General features: G+C 42.3%; 1 long non-coding RNA gene across 1 annotated transcript; it reads right to left on the minus strand.

Annotated features, from left to right (window-relative positions):
- Positions 1–17,663: 17,663 nt before the first annotated feature.
- LOC120693105 lies at positions 17,664–19,160 on the minus strand. Its single transcript, XR_005682861.1, has 2 exons — positions 18,180–19,160; positions 17,664–17,875 (listed from the first exon to the last, which is right to left on the minus strand). It is a non-coding gene; the product is annotated as an uncharacterized LOC120693105 (long non-coding RNA).
- Positions 19,161–20,016: the final 856 nt, after the last annotated feature.

Here is a 20,016-nt window from a genome sequence, read left to right on the forward strand (position 1 = left end):
GATGAGAGGAAGCAAACTCTTTGACACGAGGATTTATCCCGTGATTCGGTTAGCCACAAAGGCACACTTACATCCACGTTGTTGAAGCACTCACAAAGATTATTGCTTGTCGGCAATCAAGTTTCTCCCGGGGACACCGAGTCACTGCGGTCACTTTGATCCCAATTTCCACTAAGGAGATTCACCAAGAAGGGTGGGGGTCTCCACATCCCCCGCACAATGATGTTGACGCCGCTCCACACCAAGTCGGAGGGTCGTTGACATGCCGGCGAGCCACGAATGCTCCAAGGGGCCGGCGCACCAAGATACAATGTTGGTTCACTCTAGAACCACAGCACAAGGCACAACACCTTGCTCTCTCACTCACTTAAGAGCTAACCTAGCACTAACACTCACAAAGTTATGCTAAGGACTAAAGATTTGATCACTATGCTCTTGGATGGCTTGGAGGTGTTCTTGGGTGTGAATGTGACTTCTAAGAACTCCAGCAACTCCAAAATGGCCGGGGAAAGCCATATATATAGCCCACAAACTTGAAGTAGCCGTTTGTAGCCGTTGGAGGCATTTCTGCATAAGCACCGGTCTAACCGGTCACTAATAGCTTGAACTAGCCGTTGGCCCTTTCTGACAAGTTCTGCAGCTGAAATATGGGACCACCGGTGTATCCGGTGATAGCGTCGGTCTATACGGTGCTAAAAGAACTTTCTAGATCCAAAAACATGCTCTCTGGTCAATACTACAGTGATTGTACCAGTACTTTTTTTTGTTAGCACCAGTTAGACCGGTGCTAAAGGAATCAGCTTCACAATGCTTCGTATTTTGCTCATAACTCTTTACTCCGAACTCCAATTTCGATGATCTAGTACTCTATGAAAAGCTTGTGAAATTCTCTATAAAATTCTGCTGAAGATCATCTCATTTGGCCAAAATTTGAGCACCGGTGATCATCGGTTGAACCGGTGCTCTCAGAAATCAGCTTTCACATTGCTTCATATTTTGGTCATAACTCTTTACTCCGAACTCCGATTTTGATAATCTTGTACTCTATGGAAAGCTTGTCAAATTCTCTACAAGATTAGGCTGAAGATCATATCATTTGACCAAAGTTCGAGCACCAATGTAACCGGTGATAGAGCACCGGTGTAACCGGTGCCACACAGAAAACAGTTTTCCTATGTTTTGGTCATTACTTTTTGCTCCAAACTCCGATTTTGATGATCTTGAATTCTATGGAAAGCTTATGAAAATCTCTAAAAGTATATCCATAATTCCATGTCATTAGATCAATTTTTTAGCACCAATTTAATGCATCAGTTTAACCGGAACTACTATTTCATGTGAAACTTGAACCAATTCAGCATTTCTTTGAGTTCTTTCTTTGATTCTTGTTTTTGTTTGGGCTTTGTATTCTTCCTTGGGACCTAATATGATTCACTTGAAAACTTATTAGTCTCATTGATTATGTTGCCATACAATCACCAAAATCACAAACAATGGCCTAATGGGGCTATGTTCCATACAATCTCCCCCTTTTTGGTGATTGATGACAACACAATCAAAACAAGCATAAATTTTGCAAGAAGTGACAAATTGAATCACTTACACTTACTTGGATGCTTACTACCATCCAATATTCACTGCTGGAGAAAGGCACATCAGTGCCGGTCATAGGACGGCTTAGTGCCGGTCCCTGTGGCCGGCACTAAATGGCCGGCACTAACGTGACAGTCGTTAGTGCCGGCTACTCTGACCGGCACTAACGTGCGCATGTTAGTGCCGGTCCAAAATACCAGCCGGCACTAACGTGCCCGACCCCGCCTACCTCCTGGCAGCAAGGTTAGTGCCGGCTGGTATAACTGGCCGGCACTAAATGTTTTTTCTTCTTTATGTTTCTTTTCTTTTTTGTTTTTATACGTATGGCTATGCATATTTCTACCGTATGTGACTACATAGTCGTACTCTTTGCATTGCACAGTAATATTAGGACAGCATATTACACTAATATTATATATAAATATATTCGTCATGTATGGAACACTTAGGAGTTCAAAAGTACTTGAGATATTACAAATTATTAAGCACATCAACTATAGTAATTTATCAGCTTCCCCGTCGTCGGATCTTCTTTGGCGACGCTTGTACGAAGATCGCCATGAAATTTGTCCTTAGGATTTATGACTTCATCGAGCAGGAATCCGCATATAGCTTCTTGAATTGCCCTGATCCGAGCCATTTCAATGAGTTCTTCTTTCATCCACCAACACTGTCACATTTTTCGATAAAAACATGAGAATAAAAAATAATGAATTAAAATAATGAGCAGATGTGATTGTGCTCACGTACATTGAATGCCTCCACTGTCATTTGCCCTTTTTCACTTGCAAAAGAGTTGATCCACTCGCATACGTAGTATCCACATAAGTTGTTTCCTTGTTCATGTCTCCAACACTATGGACAAATGTGGGTTACGATATAGAATTTTTCTGATGTTTATTGCGAATGACATTAGTAGCGAGAGTATATTCATACCGGAAAATCAGTCACCCAACGAAGAGGCTCGATTTGACCTATGGGCAAGCCTATGTGTTTGCGGAGGTAGCGACTCCGTGGAGTATTTACCACCTCGATGAGATCTTGGTACTTTGATTTATCTTGCCTTAACGAGTCGTACACCAAGACCTTGTGCTCCTCAATCCGAATACAAAGCAATATCCAATGAAAGCTGTGCATATACATACGCATAACCAATTAATGTTGATTATAATAGTTATTAAATAGTATTATTAATACGAAGGGATTGAAAAAAAGAGGCTAACAAAGAACGACTCACTGATGGTTGTATGGCAAGAGAATGAAGGGACACATGCTATTCTTACGTAACCCCCTGTATATAACATCGACTATTTCTTCAGGCTTTTGCGCTACCGATTTCTCGTGTATAATATCGGGGTCGAAGAACCCGACGTTATAGAAGTTCTTCTTTCGGCAAATTTGAATTTTTTGACCTATGGGACACAAGAAAAACGGGGATCAGTCAACACACAAGGCTAAAAATAATGAAACGAGAGACAATACTTACATGCACCATACACTCACGAGGGACTTGTGAAGGGCATCTTGATGGTATAAATCGTAAAGTGCTGCAAACTCGATATATACATCATCTGCCCCCTGCCAGAAATGCTCATCTTTAATCCGAGCTGGGAACATCTCTAATTCATTAGCTTTACATTGCACGGCATACCATTTGTGTAACTCGGCCATTCTCGTTGGTAGGAATGGTAGCAACTCTGGCTATATCAAAGGTTCACCAAGTACAAACTTTTTCTTGCCGCGTGCATTCTGTAGGGCCTCCCCAAGCAATTGAGCCCTTGTTAGATCAGTTTGCAATATCATCCCAGCCATGGTCAACAGATCTCTTGATTCATCAGGACATTCTTCACGTGGCACTATCAACGGAGGGATCGATTATTTGGACTGCTCTCCGAGCTGGGGAACGGTCTTTGCATTAATCTGCCGATTCTTGGGGTTGCTGTAGCACTTTCTGATCTGCCGATCATAATCCGACTCCCTTTCTTTCTCCTTGGTGGGATCTTTAATGAAGTGTGACTTTGCAACCGGATCTATTTCTGGCTTCTTGTTCACAGCCTCCCTCAGTAGCTTGCGCTTCAGCAAGAAGGTTTGAAACGATTCTTCTGCCTCTTCCTCTTCTGGAGCCTTCGCTTTCTTCTTTCTTTGCTGCTTATGAGATGGCTGGACCGAAGGTACCGTGTATGCCTTCTGTCACTGACTCTGATTTTGTTGTGCGGCTGGTGATGATGCCGGAATTGGCTCGCTTTGTGCGGCTGGTGATGGCGGATCCATGATGGGGTCCCGTCAGGCGGTGGAGAAGGTGGGCCAACACTAGGATTCCTGTCAGCTGGCGTTGGTGATCTTTGCCTTGAGCACCGAGCGGAGTCTGTGGCTGCTTGCACCAATCTTATGTCGCGCTTTGGCCACGCGATCCATGTGTGTACGGCATGTTGTTGTTCTGTTTCTTCAGGACTTATAGGGATCAGGAGGTCCATGTCTTCCCAGCGTTCTTCAGTAATTCGGTCAACAAAGACTCTGGCGAATCCTTCAGGAATCGGCTGGCAATGTATTGTCCCGCCTTCTTCTTGGACTTCCGCATAACCCTCAGCACAAACTTTGAGCTTTTTCCCATAAAGAACAAGAAGCTCACATTGGGTCCTAACGGTGATGTCGTCAATGGGGTCCCTCGGCCTGTCGGCACCCAAATTAGGGTGCTCCGTGGAAGCAACACTGCTACGACGCTGAGAAGGGGGGCTAATCTCCACATTGGCAGCTGGTTGGTCCGAGCGTTGCCCAACTGTTGCCTCAAGTGACATTATCCGGTTTTCTAGGCTACGGATCTTCTCTGTCACTACTGCCTTGCTTCTGCATCGGCTTCGGTAGGTTTCGAGATCTCCGGAAAAGCCATATTTCCATGGAACTACGCCCACGCCTCGGGTCCGTCCAGTGTGTTCCGCATTCCCAAGAGCGTAAGTCAGCTCGTCATTCTCTGTGTTGGGCTGGAAGGTTCCTTCTTCCATATGCCTCATTGCGTCATCGAGTCTTTGGGCACCCTCTCTTAGTACGTAGCTAGTCAAAAACATTCCAGTGTCGGGGTCTAGTGTGCCTCCATGAGCATAGAAGTAATACCTTGCTCGTTTGGGCCAACTCAAGGTCTGCGGTACGATTCCTTTTACAATTAAATTATTTTCCATCTTTTCCCATTTCGGAACAGCAACCTTATAACCTCCATGCCCAAGTCTATGTAAGTTTTTCTTTTTGCTAGCATTCATTTTGCCTTGAATCGAGGCTGCCATGCTGTCAGCACTGTGCTTGTAATTCACAAATTCATTCCACCACTCTCGTTGCTTCTTCTAGACTTTATCAAAATCTGGTGTGAGGCCCTTGTTGACGAAGTTTGCCACCAATTTTTTCTTGAACGAGCCGAACTGAGTTGCCATCTTCTTAAATGCCTATCCCTTTACTTTGTCAGCTTTGCCTGGGGGAAAGTTCAAGTGCAACGACACCTCTTTCCATAACAAATCTTTCTCTGAATCTGGCACGATATCTTCAGGTCAATCAGAGACTTTATTTCTCTTCCAAAGCTTGTACTTTATGGGGACGGTTTCCCTAACAAGATATCCCAATTGATTTACAAATGTCGTCTTAATTTGACCAGGGGCTAGTGGCTCGCCGGTTGCTTCGTTGATCTCCGTGATGGTCGTAAATCCTACCATCTTCCTCTTGGAGCCACGTTTCCATTTAGGCTTCATCGATCCTGATGCCTGAAAGAATCGCAAATTTATCAAGCGGGTTGCTAGCAACTAGTGGACGTCGCGGCAGGTATGCGTAACCTGCATAACCCGCAAGCAAGGGTTCCAGATCGAAAATTATCATGATATTAGGTAACTTATTGACTGAAACATTCATAAGAATTTTTAGCTGGAGCATGACTGCTTACACAAGGACTGAAATCATCAACAAAGCTAGCAACATAAAACAAATTGTTCGCAGCTGGGCCGCATGTGTCACAAACAATATCTTGCTCCTAACATATATATTGAGAAAACGTTTATCCTGATGCCTGAAAGAATCACTGAACTTTTATACCTCGGCTTCGTCGACATTTTCTTCTTCCTCCCCACTAATATCTTGGTCCTCGTCGCCATGATAATGCAAGTTTAAAAATTGGCTGCCATCGTTCTCGTCCTCATCAAACTCTAGAGCTACATACCGAGTACTATCACGAATGAGGTCGTGCATTAACTCGTCTTGGTTGTCCGTAGGATCCATTTCCACTACCTGAAACAATAAAAAAACAGCAAGCCACATACTTTGTTTGAATCATGGCTGAATTAAGGAGAAATTTGTACCAAGAATTGAGCATAAGCCAAAGGGCCTCTAGCTGAGTTGGTTAGAGAAACCCAGCGGCATTCCTCAGGTCCTGGGTTCGACTCCCCGTGGGAGCGAATTTCAGGCTGAGGTTAAAAAAATCCCCTCGCTGGCCCCGGTGCCAATGCACTGGTGTGGACGGCCCAGGTCGGCCTGAGGACCCTTACATGCCCAGGCAGGGTTCCCATGGGCTACGGCCCCCAGTGTCAGGGCGGGGCCAGGGTTCGGGGATTTTCTCGGTCGGGGAAGCCGAGACTTCTTCTAGAAAGTCAATACCGGTGGGGCGGTCTTTCCCCACCCGGCCGAGTTTTTAAGAATTGAGCATAAACAGTACTATAATGCCTTTAAGCAAGTATATTTGTTTAAGTATATTTGATCACAGGAAACACTAGCAGCCATATATAGAGTTAAAGCAGCCATAGTATATGATGATTTATTGACCTAAAAATGCTTGTTTGATCTGATTAAAAAAATCATTTTCTAGGGATTTGAATAGAAGGCCATGCTGGGAAATATTTCCTCGAGAATTGTAGAGTAGCAAACTGAAATTGTGCTCTGTGCCATAGTTTTCACTATATAGGATATGAGAGCTCGAAACAAAGATTACCCACTTAGAAAATGTGCAACCGCATTATCCAGGTATTGGATGAAGTAACACCAAGATTCCAAGTTCTTATTTTTGTAGTATCACTCATTTACTCTTTGGTTTATTAATAAAGCCTCATACTAAGCCTTACCTGTCTGTTTGCATGGTGTAGCTATTTGTTCTTATGTAGTTTGGTTTCATTTATCAGTTGATGGAGCTGCTTAAAAAGCATAGTTTCTGGCAATGAAGAAAAAACAAAATTGACGAACTTAGCAGAATTAAAGAAAACATTTTTGTTTCCTGTGACCTTTTTGTTTCAGCTTGAAAGAGAGATTTCTGAGTCTAAAAAAACAAAAAGCCTAAACCTTTTTGTTTCAGCTTGAAAGAGAGATTTCTGAGTCTTCTAAAAGGTTATTTTTCATGCAGATGATTGAAGTATTACTTTTGGTATCTAATTTTTTCTCTTTATCTTTGGTGCTTGGAGTTGTAACCAACAAAGATGTTGCCGCTGCTATGGAAAACATCTTAGTGCTGGGCATTCAACTATATGGTTTTATCTCCCTTTCTCCTTGTGCTACATACTGTGCGTGCACTCTACCACTTACCGCCTAGAGATTCTTCCATTTACCTCTTGTTTACATTCCTTATCGGTATTCACCACTCTCATAACTAAGTGAGACTTTTTTGTCACAACTTTTTCAGATTGTAACTCATTACGCATAGCTGATGCAATAATGCAATGCTTCTAGCAATACCCAGAGTAGTTTAATCCTTTATAATTATACTATCTTCTCTGTTGTTGATGATATCTGAACTACCAAGAAATATGGAGTTGGAGCTAGGCTTGTTTACTTCAGTTCAATTCTAGCTCCTGATCATATATGATAGGAGCAATAGATTGATATATTGCTTGATGTTCTAATTACACAGACTTTATATTTATAGGCTGATGGCTTTTCCCCCACATTCAAGATCGACCAATCTGCAACTATCTGATCATTTTAACGAACCAAAAATCTTAACTTATTGCCTTACTCCTGCTAATCTCTAACTGAATTCACAAGCCAAATTAACTAGCAGGGTTATATTGTTCTTACCTTCGGTGATATCTGCGGCAGCACGGGCCTGGACGACGAGGCGCCGGGGCAGCCGGGCGGCCGGGCTGCGCGGAACGGGCCGCGCACGTGGACGACGAGGTGCGTGGCGGCGGGTGCAGCCGGGCTGCGCGAAACGGGCCGTATGCGCGCGAGGACGAGGAGGTGCGCGGCGGCGGAGGCAGGGGCGGCGTGGTCGGGCGGCGGTGGGGGCAGCCGGGCGGCCGCGATGGCGCGGGCTGACCTCGACGGGCGGCTGCACGGACCGGGCGGCGAGGACGCCGAGGTGCGCGGCGGCACGGGCCGGGCGAGGACGACGAGGCGTGGGGGCGGCCGGCCTGGGGACGACCTCGAGGGACGGCGGGCTGGGGACGACCTCGAGGGGCGGCCATGGTCGAGCGCCGGCCGTGGACCCACACGCGGCCGGGGAAGAAGGCGGCGGCGCACGCGGGCGAGCGCACGCGGGCGGGTTGGGCGACGTCGGGGCGGCGGGGCGACGTCGATCTGAATTTGGCGAAGGGGGTAATATGTTGGGGGGGGGAGGGATTGCTCGGTTAGTGCCGGCTGGTATTACCAGCCGGCACTAACGTGCCCCCGTGACGTCAGATGGACACGTTAGTGCCGGCTGATAATCCTAGCCGGCACTAACGTTCTCACATTAGTGCCAGCTAGGATTACCAGCCGGCACTAACGTGTTCCATCTGGCGGGAATTGAAAATTAGCCACGCCAGTTCCCATTTACAGTAAATTTTTAATATTCATAAATTTATACATAATAGGCTTAATAATTAGAATAATAAAACAAAAATTTATATCTTAATTTTTTTAGCTACACAATAATTATAATAATTATATCTACACAATAATAATAGCAATTGAAGTAAATTAACAAATATGCTACCATTATCAATTATGTGTAGCTTATAGGGTTTATATGTTAGTATGCTTCTATTGTTCGTAATAAATCGAAAAAAAATTCAGTTTGATCCATGCAAAAATATTCAAAAGTCTTTTCAGTAATAGCCTATACAATGATGTTATCAATTCGCAAATTACTTGATTATTTATTTGTAATTTAATGTTTCAACACTCCTAGTAATGCAAAATTAGTGAAAATAAATAATATTTATACCATGCAAAAATATAATATTATCTGAAGATGATATTGTGTCCTAATTGGACGAATAGTATCGAGAATTGAGACAAATACGACGCGGTGCGTTACATTACATCACTTAATGAGAAAATACAATATATAATTTATATAAAAGTACTATTCATCATCATTATCTACTGGAACATTGATAATCTTCTTTTTGATGAAAGTGCCTTGGACGTGATCACGACGTAAGTAAGGCGTGTCCTCTTTGGATAAGAGGATGCTGGGGTCAACGTCAACTGAGAATGGAGGTAGGTCATCAATCTGGTCATAATCTTCCGAATTGTCCGAAATATTCTCGACTCCAACAACTTTTCTTTTACCTGGAAGAACTATGTGCCGTTTCGGCTCATTTCCAGCCTTGTCTGCTTGAGACGTCTTATCCGACTTCTTCTTCGGTTTGCTCGACATGTCCTTCACATAGAACACTTGTGTCACATCCTTGGCTAGAACGAATGGTTCATCTTTATATCCCATCTTTTTAAAATCAACTATGGTCATCCCATACCGGTTCTTCGTTACGCCTCCTCCAGCCACCCATTCACAACGAAACAGAAGAACAACTATGGGTCCATATTCAAGTTTCCATATCTCCTCTATGACACCATAGTAGTTGTTCTTTTCTCCATTACTGTTTACTATACACATACGGACACCACTATTTTGGTTGGTGCTTTTTTTTTATATTGAGCTCTCGTGTAAAATGTATACCCATTGATTTCGTACCCTTGGTATTGCTGGACGGTTATTGATGGTCCCTTGGCCAGCCATTGAAGTTCTTGATCAACTGTGTTGTTGCCCAATAATTTTCGTCTGAACCAGCCGTCAAAAGTTTTTATATGTTGGCGTGTAATCCAAGCAAAATTCTTCTGTGGATTTTCGGACCGTATAATATTCATGTGCTCATCAATATAGGGAGCCACCTTGGATGAATTCTAAAGAACCATGAAGTTTGCTTAGCTGAATTCACTACAAGAGATGTTCATATTGCATTTCTTTCCTAGTGTGCCTTTTCCCTTTAGTCGCCCCTCATGGTGTGACACGGGGAGCCCAATCGGATTGAGATCAAGAAGATAGTCAACGCAAAACTCAATGATCTCCTCTGTTCCATAGCCCTTAGCAATGCATCCTTCTGGTCGAGAACATTTGCGCACGTACTTCTTCAATACGGCCATGAACCTCTCGAAAGGGAACATATTGTGTAGAAAAACAGGACCCAGGATAGTTATTTCTGTCACAATATGAACTAGAAGGTGTGTCATAATATTGAAGAAGGAAGGTGGGAAGACCATCTCGAAGCTGACAAGTACATTCGACAATGTCTTTCTGCAGCTTTATTAGATTATTTGGATTAATTGCTTTATGCGAAATTTCATTCATAAACGCACAAAGCTTTACAACTGTCAATCTCACATTTTCCGGTAGAACACCCCTCAGTATAACCGGAAGTAATTGTGTCATCAGGACGTGGCAGTCATGTGACTTCAAATTTTGGATTTTCTTCTCTTTCACATTTATTATGCCCTGTATATTTGAGGAGTACCCAGACGGGACCTTGATATTGTTCAAGCAATCGAACATACTTTCCTTCTCCTCTTTGCTCAGATTATAGCTGGCAGGTTTTAAATAGTGGCATCCTTTGTCTCTCTTCTCGGGTTGCAAGCCTTGTCGTCCAGCTAGCTGCTGCATGTCGCGCCTTGCTTCCAATGTGTCTTTTGACTTACCATACACTCCCAGGAAGCCTAGTAGGTTCACGCAAAGATTCTTCGACAGATGCATCACATCAATTGTGTTGCAAACCTGTAAGACTTGCCAATAAGGTAGGTTCCACAATATAGACTTCTTCTTCCACATTGGAACATGTCCCTGGTCATCCTTGGGAATAGGTTGGCTACCGGGACCCTTTCCAAATACTACCTTCACATCCTTGATCATCGAGAACACACGCTTTCCATTATGGAATAGAGGCTTAGGACGAGTTTCGGGCTCTCCTTTGATATGCTTCCCTTCGGTTCTTAGGGGGTGATCGGTAGGAAGAAATCGACGATGGCCCATGTATACGCACTTCTTACAGTGTTTCAAATAAATGTTATCGGTCTCATCATAACAGTGGATGCAGGCCATGTATCCCATGTTCGACTGTCCCGAAAGTTTTCCAAGTGCAGGCCAATCATTGATGCATACAAAAAGCAAAGCTCGGAGGTTGAAGGACTCCTGTTTATACTCATCCCACACACATACACCTTCTTCTTTCCAGAGTAGTAAGAGATCATTCTTCAAGGGTTACAGGAACACATCAATGTTGTTGCCAGGTTCTTTTGGCCCTTCTATAAGCACCGGCATCATGATGAACTTACGCTTTAGGCACAACCAAGGAGGAAGGTTGAACATACATAGGGTCATGGGCCATGTACTATGAGCGCTGCCAAACTCACCGTACGGATTCATTCCATCCGCACTTAGAGCAAATCTTATATTCCTTGGATCGTTGTCAAATTGAGGATACTCTCGGTTAAGATTTCTCCACTGGGACCCATCTGCTGGGTGTCTGATCATGTGATCGTCCTTACAGTCTTCTTTGTGCCACCGCATCAACTTAGCGTTATCCTTGTTTTTGAAAAAGCGCTTCAGACGGGGTATTATAGGGAAGTACCACACCAACTTTGCGGGAACTCTCTTCTTTACCGGCTGCCCATCAACATCACCTGGATCATCTCGCCTGATCTTATACCGCAATGCGCTGCAAACAGGACAAGCTTCCAAGTTCTCGTATTCAGCCGCGATACAGGATGCAGTCGTTAGGACATGCGTGAATCTTCTTCACGTCCAATCCAAGAGGGCAAACCATCTTTTTAGCTTCGTATGTTGTTGACGGCAGTTCATTACCCTCAGGAAGCATGTTCTTTACAATCTTTAATAGCTCATCAAATCCCTTATCGGTGACACCATTAGTTGCCTTCCATTTCAGCATCTCCAGCGTGGTACCCAACTTCTTTTGCTCCGGTTTACAACTAGGGAACAACGGCCTTTTGTGATCCTCCAACATCTTCTCGAACTTTAATGCCTCCTTCACAGTCTCACTGTCTTTCTGTGCATCAAGTAACGCCTGACCTAGCTCATCAGGTGGCTCCTCTTGTGCAACATTTGCTTCACCCTCGTCCATTGGTTCATCTTGAAAGCCACCTGCTTCATGAACCCATGCCCAATCTGGAAGGTTGTTATCATCATCGGCATTTTCTTCATTATCTTCCATCATAACTCCAACTTCGCCGTGCTTGGTCCAAAGGGTATAGTTACTCATGAATCCATTCAAGGCCAGGTGATTCCATAGAGTATCTCTTTTCAGGAATTCCTTTTTATTTCCGCAAATACTGCATGGACAACACATTAAACCCTTTGGCGACCTATTTGCCATTGCCGCCTTGAGAAAAGAATCTAAACCCTGAATCCACGCCGAGGTGCTCTGGCTGCCGTGCATCCATTGCCGGTCCATCTGTAATTAATTACCGTATAAAAACAAAAATCAATTCTACATATATCAAAACAAGTTACTATGAAGTAATTCGAAAAAAATTGTAAATGTGTCATAGGCCACCTATCTAGTAAACCTAAAGTAAATAGCAAAATAAATTAACACAATAACATATACACATGTCACCATGAAATAATTCGAAAAAATCATTCTAAATGTGTGATAGTCAAACTATATAGTAAACTTTCTCTAAAAAACAACAAATAATTCTACCTTGCTCAAATTAATGAACAAATTGATAAATCATGTTCATTTTCCCTCATCCTTAAAATCCTTAAAATTTTGCATAATAACATATAGACATGTCCCCGTGAAATAATTCAAAAAAAAATAATCTAAATGTGTCATACTCAAACTATCTAGTAATCCTTCTCTAAAACACAACAAATCAATTCTATTTTGTTCAAATTAATGAACAAATTGAAAAATTATGCTCATTGTTCCTCAACCTTAAAATCAATATTTTCTTTACCTAGAAAGCATGAAACGAAAGAATAAACACCGTGAAAGAAGAGTGGAAGAAGCTGCTAACCTTTGGTGCACTTGGATGGGTGAAATCCTCACAAATTTTGGAGAAAATGGGCAGCACCTCCCCTCTAACACGCCATGGGAGAGAGGAGAAGCTCGGCCAAATGGATGGGTCGGGCTGGGGAAGAAGGGAGGCGCCAGTATATACGGGGCAACTTAGTGCCGGCCAGTAATTTCAGTCGGTACAAACTGTAGACTGTTAGTGCCGGCTGGAACCTTAAGCCGGCACTAACCTGCACCGTGCCAAGTTAGTGCCGGCTGGGAGGTCCAGCCGGCACTAAATTGGCTGCTGACCGTTAGGGGCTTGTCTGCTGACCGTTGGGGGTGACACTTTAGTACCGGCTAACGTGACCGTCGTGTACTGTACAAGCACGTTAGTGCCGGCTCCTATGTGACCAGCACTAAATGGCTGGTACCGATAAGCATTTCTCCAACAGTGATTGGCTTGGCCTCCCCTAAATCCATCATTCCCCCTTTATTTCTCCCCATATTTGCTACTTCATTAAACATGTTGTGATCATTTGTTTTGATCACTTGCTTCGTTTCTCCCCTTTTATCAAAGCCACTTTTTTTATCCATATTTACCTTGTTTTGATCCAAACTTCTTCCCCTTTGGAATCAAATCACCTAAAAAGGCCTTGCAAAACAATATATCTCAAAGGGAAAAGTTAGTAGCCTAGGGAGTTAGTCCCATGAATCATGATCCAATTGTATGATATCAATGAAGATACCAATTGAGTAATTACTAAAGTGGATCACAAAACATGAAACTGCATGATATGAGCTAAGCTTTCCACAAGTGTGTGCACAAAAAGATAATATGAATCAAGTGCACAACTAGATATTTGAACGAGAAAGCTTAGATCATATCATTCACGGAGGTAGCTCTAAAATAATAAAGAATTGACAAAGATACCAAATTAAGAAGTTTTAGACCATGCATACCTCCGAGGGATATAGTTACCTTGCATGTACCAATTTGAAAGCCTTGAAGTGAAGAACACTTGGTACACCAAGGTGAGCAAATGTATGAACACATAGCCTATGAACTTAGATATGGAAATTTAAGTTCAATAGAGCATGGCTCAATATGCATGAACGCACACTACTTTATCTAATCAATCTTGTAGAGTAGTTAATTTACATTGAGAGTGAAGAACATTCTCTTAGAGTGCTAATTCCAGAAAGAGACTACAAAAAATAAACTTGTAAACATGTTAGTGTCCAAAATCACAAACCATAGGATGAACTCCCCCCTAAATATGTGCATTTAGTGTTTGAATCACCAACTAAATGTATGCACATTATTTATGACAATTGAAGTTTACCCTATAGCTTGTGTTCATGGTACAAAAATGAAATACATACCTCTTGAAGTCTATGTACCATGAAAAGTAACTTTGTATAGCTTTCTACACATTTATAAAACCATGTAGCTTGCTCATGGATTAGAGCATGACACAAGCAACCCACCATATATAACACTAGGTGATGCAATGCAAACAACCTAGCAAGGCAATGGAGCTACATGATAATTGAATTGAAATCTAGCTATCATTACCTTATGGGGGACTTGGGCAACAAATGTCCAAAATGTGAGCTTGGCTTCTTTAGCTTGAATCCTTCATCTTCTAGTTAGCCAAGCATCCAAATCCCCCGAAACTATTCTTGGGCATCAAGTCTTCTTTGGAACCCACAATATTTGAGTCCCCTTCATATTGGTGATGACATTCTTGGGAACCCAAATGGAGTGATTCCAACTCCTTTCCTTCTTCCCAACCTTGTGAGCAACCACATTGCCATTGGTTTTCTTCTTGATCACATAGGAGGTGCTATTGCTTTTGTTCCTTCGGTTGGGTTTGGTGTAGATGAGAGAACTTTTGATTGTGAGCTTCTTCTTGTTCTTCTCATTCGAAAGCTTCTTCTTTGGTTGAGAGCACATGTTGGACTTGTGGCCTTTTTTATGGCACTTTGAGCAAGTCACGGTGGACTCTTTCTCAAGCTTCTTCACCATGTCTTCATGGTTATCTTGAGAAGATTGGACATTGCTCCCTATGCTCTTGCCCTTCAATATTGCCAAGTCCTTCATGAGCCTTTCTACTTCTTGTTTGAGCTCATCATTTTCTTTGGCAATGAGGTCATCACATGATTCTACAAAAATATTATCATGGCATTTCTCATTGTAAGGGTTAGAGCAAGATTCATCAATTAGATCAATGCAAGAAGTTGAAGCATCTACTTTAGAAATTGAGTTTGTACTAGGGGTAGATTTCTTAGGTTCCAAAGAGTCATTAATTTTTGTAATGTCCTCAATTTTTAATTTGAGCTCTTCATGCTCCTTGCCAAGCAATTGGAATTTGCACAACAAATTATCATAATTTGTGGCAAGAGTAGCATTAAGATCATTGAGTGCATTACATTTTTGAGATTGTTTTTTAATTACTCTTTGGTGCTCATGAACTAGGTCAAGAAACTCATCATATGAAGGAGAATGGGAGTCATCATCACTTACATCACTTTCCATACCTTGGACCATAAGGCAAGTGTTTGATGATGATCCCATGTTGGTGCGGGTGGTGAATTTCTTGTTTGATTCATCACTTGAGTTTATGCTTGATTCTTCACCACCACTAATCCATTCACCAAAAATGACAAATGACTCATGTTTGGGCTTTTTCTCCGTCTTTTGTTGCTTCTTCTTGAACCTCTTCTCAACCTTCATGTGTTAATGGTGATGCCCATCTTTGAGGAAGACCATATACCCCATTGAGTTGATTTCCTTCAAGCATTTATTCATCTTTTTGACTTGCGTGTAAAGGTTGGGGTCCATTGGCTCTTTTTCATCATTTGAGTAGTTTTGACATGCCTCCTCTTCTTCCTCTTCATTTGAGCTACCTTTGATGGACATCTCCTTCAACTTCTTGATTTGCTTGCATACAAGTGCATTATGTGTTGGTGAAGGAGGTGGCACTCTTGGCTTGATATCATGGCATAGCTCATGGGCGATCATCTTATTGAGGACTTGATTTTGGTGTCAATGTATCTAGTTCCTTCTCATAAAGAACCGTGATCACTAAATCATATTACGGCGTCCGTAATGAGTGAAGGATCTTGCGAATGAGTTCCGTATCATCAATTTGCTTCGCACCTAAAGAATTGATCTCATTCACAAGAGTGTTTAATTGTGAGTACATAGATTCAATGTTTTCATCATCAAGTTGCTTAAAACTATTAAGCCTATCAATGAGAACATGATATCTTTCATTGGCTACATCCTTCGTGCTTTCATGGTTCTCAATGATAGTCTTCTATAGTTTTTTTTAGCATTTTCACAAGAATAAACACAATTGAACACATTTTCATTTAGAGATGACAAGATAATATTTTTGGCGGTGGCGTCATATTATCACTCTTGTTGACTATTGCTTTTAGTTCCTTCACTAACTACTCTCCAAACATTTAGGCCCGTTGCTTGGAGATGAGCTTCCATTAAAACTTTCCAACGTTGGAAGCTCGTGCCATTGAATCATGGAGCAATTCAAAAAGGATCCATCTCTTCCCCAAAGAGCTAACTCACTAGGCGGTGAAGCCTAACCGATCAAATGAGCCAGTAAACACAAATTGCCAATGGAATTTGCTTTCTTTGTGAGAGAAGTGAGTCCCAGCTCTGATACCAATTGAAAGTGATCGGATGTTCTAGCCTAAGAGGGGGAGGGGTGAATTAGGCAACTTAAAACTAAAACCTATGGCTCCAACTAGTTTGCACAAAACTTAAACTAAAACGTGCAATCTAAATGTGCAACTACGGTTTTTATAGTGTGAAACTCCAATCCCAAAAGAGTTTAGCAACCTATAGCCAATCCTATCAAGAAACTACTCTATGAAAGTAAAGGCACGCAAAGATTGCAATACATAAATGCGGAAGTTTAAAGGAGAGATGAGAGGAAGCATACTCTTTGACACGAGGATTTATCCCGTGGTTCGGTTAGCCACAAAGACACACCTACATTCACGTTGTTGAAGCATTCACAAAGAGCATTGCCTCTCGGCAATCAAGTCTCTCCTGGGGACACCGAGTCACCTTGATCCCGATTTCCACTAAACCAAGAAGGGTGGGGGTCTCCACATCGCACAATGATGTTGATACCGCTCCACACCAAATCGGAGGGTCGTTGACGTGCCGGCGAGCCACCAATGCTCCAAGAGACCGACGCACCGAGATACAATGTTGGTTCACTCTAGAACCACAGCACAAGGCACAACACCTTGCTCTCTCACTCACTTAAGAGCTAATCTAGCACTAACACTCACAAAGTTGTGCTAAGGACTAAAGATTTGATCACTATGCACTACAACATACTATTTATTCTGCGACGGAATCATTCTGTCGCAGATCGTTGAAAATCCGTCGCAATTCAGTGTCTGCGACGGTTTCAAATTTCGTTGTTGATTGTGCGTCATTGATTAAATCAATCGACGGATCTTCAAAATCATCGCGGATTGAAGCCATCCATGATGGTTTCTGACCGTCGCAGAATAACCCAAAGCCCAGTTAGCCCAGTCCAAAGCCCAATTTTAGTGATGAAAATAACCATTGTAGATTGCTGCTGACATGGACAATGATGTGGCGCCTACATGGATGACGTCGTGGCACCTACATGGATGACGACATGGCACCTACGTGGATGACGACGTGGCACCTACGTGGATGATGACATCACCATAGTTCTAGCTTACCAGATGTACACAGCCTGTAAAAAAGCAGGCCCACAATTTTTCCAACCCATTTCAAAATTACAATTCAAGAACATGAAGCCCAAATTCCAAAATAGCAATTCCATACATCTTCGTAATTTTGTACACACAACTGAAGTGAACATAAAGGCATCACATCAAATACATTAAGATCATGTAAAGTTTCCCTCCAGCATTACATTAAAACCATAGAAAATAGATCATCTTAGCGTACAACTTCTTCACTGCCAGGCCTAAAGCAACCCCTCTTTGTTCAGTTCTAATTCTCCTAGTTTTTCCTGAAATTAAGAGGCCAAATGTAATATCAGTGTTTATGGCACGAGCTTGAATCTAGTAATTAGCAGTGTATCCATATTGCAAGAACATAGTTTCGGTGTTACAAAAAATATAGTACCTCTGCAATAACCACCAAAAAGCTCATGCATTCAGGATATATAGTTAACTAATCATTCCAAATTTTAAGCACATAGTCCCAAATCAACGAGATAGAATCGAACTATTGGGAAACATTTCTACTCTAGAAACACTAACCAGGCAACCGGAAAAACATACATAGGTATAGGAGGACAATCAAATTTGTACTTGATTGTCACTGAGCTGAACAAGTGTGAAAATGTTGGCCTGCTGCCTCTACTGCTTCCCTGCACAAACATGGAGTCTTTGTCTGCTAGTCTTCTGCATAATCAAATAGGCAGCATACAGATTCATAACCCCAGTTGTATGACCCAATTCCCCGCAGTGTAATTCAGGAAGGAGCTCGAGTGAGAGATGGAAAGAGATAAAGGAAAATAAGATGGCATGTACTCTGAACAGTAGCTATGAGCTGCTTCTGTCTGACGAAATGAAAACAAAGAAAGAGCACAGCTGCTGCTTGAAGTGAACAGAAAGCTTGCAAGCTGAAGCTAGGAGGCGGCTGCTGCTGCTGCAATAATACGGACGAAAGGGCTTCTAAATGCTTGAAGAGACCAGCAGCAAAAGCTCTACAACGCCAGAGACCCGATGCAAGACTCACCGCACGAACAGCAGCGGCCAGCTCTACAAGAATTCTAGGAATACCAACTGAACAACTCAAATCAACAAGAGAATCAAACCGCTACCTCACCACATCATAAGCAAACTGATCCGAGTAGAGGAACCTCAAAAGATTGAGAACTCATCACCAATTTTAGAAATTCGTGGAACCCTAGAAAAGGGGGGAAATTTTGGGGAATCATCAAATCCGTATGTTCAAATGAGGAATTTGCTAATGGATCATCCTAGACTCCATCACAAATGTCCTAGCACCGATTTGCCCCCAGAAATCTGCCCCAAATCGCAATCAAAAGCGACGAACGAAAAATCACCAAAAAACACTCAGAAAATAGAGAAAAAGAAAAAAACGGCCGGCGGGAGGCGGATGACGGCCGGGCTCCGACTGCCGCTGGTGTAGGCACGCCCTATAGGCGCGGCCATGGAGCTGCAGTTACTTCTGCTGGCGGCCGGACGGTCGCGGTGGACTGGGACGGTGGTGGGGAGTGGAGAGGCAGCGCCGCAGCGCAGAGGGAGGGCAGCCGCAGCTGCGCAAGAGGAAGAGGAGGGATATGTGGCTAGGGTTTTGCAGGTGCTGGAAGGATCGAGTATTTATACAGAATGGGTGCAACATCGACCTTCCAATTGCAAATCGACGGGCAGGGATGATTGGGCCGGTTGGGCCGTGTACTCCTTTCGAGAAAACAGCCTAGATGCAAGGTTTTTGGCCCGTTTATTGTTGTTTTTGCATTTTTCAACTAATTAATGCATCATTTGTGAAACAACTTAAACAAATATTTATCTTAAATGCCTAAATACATTTTAACATGTAACATACAACATATAAGTTGTCATCTAGAAGTTTCAAGAATTTCCAAATAGATTTGCTATTTTCTATCATTTAAATGAATTTATGCGTGTTTACCAAAAGTAATTCTGCGTTGACATATATGCACCACCGATAAGATTTGAAAAATTGCAAAAAAAAAACTATATTTAGGCGCCTATGTTCTATTCTAGCCCACTTCTTGGAGATTGATGAAAATTTCAATAGACTTATAGGGAAAATTCAAATTTCTACTAGCCGTCTTATTATAAAATAATGATAATAATACCTAAAACTTCTCCAAAAATTATGTAAATTGGAATAGAATCATTTTATGAATGTACAAGCTTGACATAAAAGGTCCATAAGATTTTATGCAAATTGGAGTATACATTGTTCATAAACTAAATTGTTCTCTCACATTGTTTCATACAACTCAACTCAAACTTTGAAATTTCATACAACTCAAGTCTTATATTGCTCATATACACTTACAAATTGGACACAACCTCACATTTACCCTCATATCAACATATGTGGGTTTTTCATTGCCACTTGTTGTGCAAAAATGTTGTTTTTGTATTA

The sequence above is a fragment of the Panicum virgatum genome, chromosome 9N, assembly GCF_016808335.1.
Source record: "Panicum virgatum strain AP13 chromosome 9N, P.virgatum_v5, whole genome shotgun sequence".
NCBI classification, from domain to species: domain Eukaryota; kingdom Viridiplantae; phylum Streptophyta; class Magnoliopsida; order Poales; family Poaceae; genus Panicum; species Panicum virgatum.